Here is a 6135-nt window from a genome sequence, read left to right on the forward strand (position 1 = left end):
CCATCAGAAGATCCTTTTCAGTTCTTAACTGAATTCTTGTAGATCTGTGATACTGTTAAGACCAATGGGGTTGATCCCGAGGTCTACAGGCTTATGCTTTTCCCATTTGCTGTAAGAGACAGAGCTAGAATATAGTTGGACTCTCACCCTAAGGATAGCCTGAACTCTTGGGATAAGCTGGTCACAGCTTTCTTAGCCAAGTTCTTTCCTCCTCAAAAGCTTAGCAAGCTTAGAGTGAATGTTCAAACCTTCAGACAGAAGGAAGGTGAATCCCTCTATGAAGCTTGGGAGAGATACAAGGAACTGACCAAAAAGTGTCCTTCTGACATGCTTTCAGAATGGACCATCCTGGATATATTCTATGATGGTCTGTCTGAGTTATCAAAGATGTCATTGGACCATTCTGCAGGTGGATCGATTCACCTAAAGAAAATGCCTGCAGAAGCTCAAGAACTCATTGACATGGTTGCTAATTGATGAGATATTTTGATGAGAAACGAATTTCTACCAAAACACCCAAAACTAACCGGCAAGTGTACCGGGTCGTATCAAGTAATAAAAACTCACGGAAGTGAGGTCGATCCCACAGGGATTGAAGGATTGAGCAATTTTAGTTTAGTGGTTGATTTAGTCAAGCGAATCAAGTGTTGGTTGGGTGATTTGTGATTTGCAGAATGTAAATTGCATGAAATTAAAGAGAGCGGGAAAGTAAATTGCTGAAACTTAAAGGACAAGAAATTAAATGACAGAAACTTAAAGTGCAAGAAATGTAAATTGCAGAATCTTAAAGTGCAAGAAATGTAAATTGCTTGAAAAGTAAAGGGGATTGGGATGAGGATTTGCAGAATTTAAACAAGGGAAAACTAAATTGCATCAAACAGAAGAGGAAAAGGGAGTTGGGATTGAACCGGATCTTATAACAGCAAAGTAAATGAACAATGAAAGCATTAAACAGAGAATTGAAATGAGAATTTAGATCTCAGGACCCAGAGACTAGAAAACCAAGTCTAGATCTCAATGCCTTCCTAGATCCCACAAGAACAATAGCAAGGAAATTGTAAATTGCAAAGAAAAGAGATGAAGATCAAGTAACAGAAACAGAAATGCTAATTCAATTAACAGTAAAGGAAACAGAGAGATCCAAGATTGAGATTGAAACAGAATTTCTTCAATTCTCCAATCCAAGATCCAAGACAAAAGTCAAATGAAATTGAAAGCAATGAAAGCAAGAAATTAAAGTTCACTCAAGTTCAAAAGCTCTTCGAAAACTATTATGAAAATTCTAAAAGGAAAGCTCTAAAAGAAAACTCTCCAGCAAAAAGCTCTTCGAAAACTATTATGAAAATTCTAAAAGGAAAGCTCTAAAAGAAAACTCTCCAGCCAAAAAGCTCTCTCAACAAATTGAATTCTATCCTATTTATACACTTTCCAAAATGATCTTCAAGCCTTGAGTTGGGCCTTTGTTCTTGGTGGAATTGGGTTGAAAGAGGCCTTGGTTGATTGCTCTTGAAGATTGAAGAAGAACCGAAGTGAACCAATTGAACCGGAAATGGAGTTAGCCAACGTTGGTCTTCAACGTTAGGGTCAAAGTTAGGGGTCTAACTTTGACCCTAACTTTTCATATCAGCAAACCACATTCTTCTGGTTTAGACGTTGGCGCCAACGTTAGGGGTCTAACTTTGACCCTAACGTTGGCCTTGCTTGGTGTGATTGGTGCCAACGTTAGCCTCCACGTTAGGGGGCTAACGTTGGCGCAAACGTTGCCTACTCCCCCATTGTGATTTAAGTGCCAACGTTAGCCTCCAAGTTAGGGGGCTAACGTTGGCGCAAACGTTGGTAGCCCAGGGAGAAACTCTCAAGTTCCAACGTTAGCCTCCAAGTTAGGGGGCTAACGTTGGAGCTAACGTTGGCTACTTCCAAAGAGTGATTCATATGCCCAACGTTAGCCTCCAAGTTAGGGGGCTAACGTTGGGGCTAACTTCATGCAACCCGGTTCAATTTTCACTTATTCCATTGTCCTCTCTTCACTCCTAGCCATTCCTCTTTGCGTCAACCTTTCTCCAAGCCTTCTTCACCTATCATTGATCAACCAAACTAATCAAAGTTTTGCTCAAAATCATGAGGTATTCAATCTTCCACAATATGCAACAAATATAGTTCAAAACCTCATGAAATGGCATGAATTCACATATGGTTGGTTCAATCAAGGGAAACATGAAAATCTACTCAATTAGCTTGCTTGTAGCTTAAGAAAGTGCATAATTCTAATGAAAACAAAAGAAAAAGACTAGCTAAAATGGGCTAGGATGACTTGTCATCACAACACCAAACTTAAAGCTTGCTTGTCCCCAAGCAAGAAATAGATTTATGCTCCAAGGTTCTTTCAATTAAGATGGATTGAGGAACACTTGTAAAGTGCAGTGAGTGAAGTGATCAAGTATCAGTGGGGTGAACTCTAAATCATATGCTCATGCAAGGGTTTCAGTGCTCACTAGTCCTTACATATTGGGAGTCGTAGGTCTTAGGATTTTCATCCAAATGGTACCATGGAGATCTCTTTATGTGTAATCACCTTGAAGCAGCTTATAGTTTCTGTGCCTTGGTCTCGACTCTAAGTATCATGTCTCAAAGCGGCTCTTTAGATAAGCTTTCAATCAATACTCCTAAACCAGTTGGTTTTAAGGTATTAGGTGTTAAAGCACCCCTAAGGATTTACTTGCTCAAGCCTCTTTCCTTGACACACTTCAACCACAAGCATTTTACTAGGCTAACAACTCTTTGAGTCATTGTTTCTTCTTTCTTTTCTGCCTAGTAATTGATGCTCAGAGCCTTGGACCATGTTCTTTTTGTTTTTGTATTTTCTTTTCTTTCTTTTGTTTTGTTTGCTGCTTCTTGGATCAATAGATTTTTGAGAATCTCCACAATACTTCTTTGAACTTCATGTCCCGCCTATGAGCTCCCATGCAAGTTTTCACAAGCATGCAACCTCAGTACAAAATCGTATAACCAGAACCACCACTTCTCCTAATCTTTTGCTTGCCTCAAAATTGTTTAATTCCTCAATCCTTCTTTTCAAAGAACTTTCATGTGATGCATTTCTTGGAAATTGAGTGCAAACAAGTTTTGAAGATAAGAATGTTGTGAATGATCAAACATCTTGCTTATTGAATTATAAAGAAAGAAATTATACTATGTATGCAGGCAGGGGTAAATAGAAAAGAAACTATACTATGCAGACAGGCAGGGTAGATCAGGATACAATCCAACTCTCAATCACAGCAATATTTAATGCAAAACAATGACTTAACAATACAACCTGTTGAAGTTTACTTTCTTTCCTTCTTCTCATCATCATCATTGCTGGCCTTCATGTTCATCTTTTGTTTCTTTGGTTGATGATGCTTAATCCTTCCAACAGTTTGTATGGACCTCTGCAATGATATTGAAAGTTGCTTGTTCCCCAAGCACTTGAAAAATGGTTAGCTTGCATGATTTATTTGTGGCTTTTGTACTTACTTTGGTGTGGGCACACCAAACTTAGTACCTTGCCAATGCATTAGATTAACCATGTGTAAAACTCTTTTTCTTTTTCAAAAATGACAAAACTGAAAACTAGGAAACAGCAGAATAGTTAACTAGTTTATACAACATGCTTGAAGCCAGCATTATGCAGAAATTGAGAATGTGTTTTATGATGGGATTTTGGTGAAACACCAAACTTAGAATCTTTCATTCTCCCTTAGATTGTTTTGGTGTGCAACACCAAACTTAGCTTCTTGCAATATAGATAAAACTAATTAACCTTTTTATTAAAATAGCTATGAAAAGAAAACTACCTCAGGTTGGGTTGCCTCCCAACAAAGCGCTTCTTTATTGTCACTAGCTTGACATCCTTCATTCTTTGATCATGGAGGCTGAAAATCATAGTGCCTCAGCTTTTCTCCTCTCACTATGGACTTCCTTACTGTCTCCTCCATTTCTTGGTGCCCTTCTTCAGAAATTCCAGAGATGGAGAACTCTCTCTTAGTTCATGTCATACAACCAAAACAGCAAAGATGCACAGAGCATTCTGTAGCTTGCGTGCAGTGGGGGTTAGTAGAGACAAAGTCTCAAACAGTTAGTGTGCAAGTCAAAAATTAAAGAAACAGAAAAGAAAAAATGCTTGATCTAGATCACCACCTCACTTAATCATTGTCAATCTATTCAATCCCCGGCAACGGCGCCAAAAACTTGATGAGATATTTTGATGAGAAACGAATTTCTACCAAAACACCCAAAACTAACCGGCAAGTGTACCGGGTCGTATCAAGTAATAAAAACTCACGGAAGTGAGGTCGATCCCACAGGGATTGAAGGATTGAGAAATTTTAGTTTAGTGGTTGATTTAGTCAAGCGAATCAAGTGTTGGTTGGGTGATTTGTGATTTGCAGAATGTAAATTGCATGAAATTAAAGAGAGCGGGAAAGTAAATTGCTGAAACTTAAAGGACAAGAAATTAAATGACAGAAACTTAAAGTGCAAGAAATGTAAATTGCAGAATCTTAAAGTGCAAGAAATGTAAATTGCTTGAAAAGTAAAGGGGATTGGGATGAGGATTTGCAGAATTTAAACAAGGGAAAACTAAATTGCATCAAACAGAAGAGGAAAAGGGAGTTGGGATTGAACCGGATCTTATAACAGCAAAGTAAATGAACAATGAAAGCATTAAACAGAGAATTGAAATGAGAATTTAGATCTCAGGACCCAGAGACTAGAAAACCAAGTCTAGATCTCAATGCCTTCCTAGATCCCACAAGAACAGTAGCAAGGAAATTGTAAATTGCAAAGAAAAGAGATGAAGATCAAGTAACAGAAACAGAAATGCTAATTCAATTAACAGTAAAGGAAACAGAGAGATCCAAGATTGAGATTGAAACAGAATTTCTTCAATTCTCCAATCCAAGATCCAAGACAAAAGTCAAATGAAATTGAAAGCAATGAAAGCAAGAAATTAAAGTTCACTCAAGTTCAAAAGCTCTTCGAAAACTATTATGAAAATTCTAAAAGGAAAGCTCTAAAAGAAAACTCTCCAGCAAAAAGCTCTTCGAAAACTATTATGAAAATTCTAAAAGGAAAGCTCTAAAAGAAAACTCTCCAGCCAAAAAGCTCTCTCAACAAATTGAATTCTATCCTATTTATACACTTTCCAAAATGATCTTCAAGCCTTGAGTTGGGCCTTTGTTCTTGGTGGAATTGGGTTGAAAGAGGCCTTGGTTGATTGCTCTTGAAGATTGAAGAAGAACCGAAGTGAACCAATTGAACCGGAAATGGAGTTAGCCAACGTTGGTCTTCAACGTTAGGGTCAAAGTTAGGGGTCTAACTTTGACCCTAACTTTTCATATCAGCAAACCACATTCTTCTGGTTTAGACGTTGGCGCCAACGTTAGGGGTCTAACTTTGACCCTAACGTTGGCCTTGCTTGGTGTGATTGGTGCCAACGTTAGCCTCCACGTTAGGGGGCTAACGTTGGCGCAAACGTTGCCTACTCCCCCATTGTGATTTAAGTGCCAACGTTAGCCTCCAAGTTAGGGGCTAACGTTGGCGCAAACGTTGGTAGCCCAGGGAGAAACTCTCAAGTTCCAACGTTAGCCTCCAAGTTAGGGGGCTAACGTTGGAGCTAACGTTGGCTACTTCCAAAGAGTGATTCATATGCCCAACGTTAGCCTCCAAGTTAGGGGGCTAACGTTGGGGCTAACTTCATGCAACCCGGTTCAATTTTCACTTATTCCATTGTCCTCTCTTCACTCCTAGCCATTCCTCTTTGCTTCAACCTTTCTCCAAGCCTTCTTCACCTATCATTGATCAACCAAACTAATCAAAGTTTTGCTCAAAATCATGAGGTATTCAATCTTCCACAATATGCAACAAATATAGTTCAAAACCTCATGAAATGGCATGAATTCACATATGGTTGGTTCAATCAAGGGAAACATGAAAATCTACTCAATTAGCTTGCTTGTAGCTTAAGAAAGTGCATAATTCTAATGAAAACAAAAGAAAAAGACTAGCTAAAATGGGCTAGGATGACTTGTCATCACTAATAACCAGTTCATGTACACTTCTGAGAGAAATCCTGTAAGTAATAGGACGCCTCAA

General features: G+C 38.6%; 1 non-coding gene across 1 annotated transcript; it reads right to left on the reverse strand.

Moving 5' to 3' along the window:
• Positions 1–225: 225 nt before the first annotated feature.
• LOC112731881 (small nucleolar RNA R71) lies at positions 226–333 on the reverse strand. Its single transcript, XR_003167633.1, has one exon. It is a non-coding gene; the product is annotated as a small nucleolar RNA R71 (small nucleolar RNA).
• Between the last annotated feature and the right edge of the window lie 5802 nt (positions 334–6135).

The sequence above is a fragment of the Arachis hypogaea genome, chromosome 12 (genome assembly GCF_003086295.3).
Source record: "Arachis hypogaea cultivar Tifrunner chromosome 12, arahy.Tifrunner.gnm2.J5K5, whole genome shotgun sequence".
In the NCBI taxonomy this organism is placed as follows: domain Eukaryota; kingdom Viridiplantae; phylum Streptophyta; class Magnoliopsida; order Fabales; family Fabaceae; genus Arachis; species Arachis hypogaea.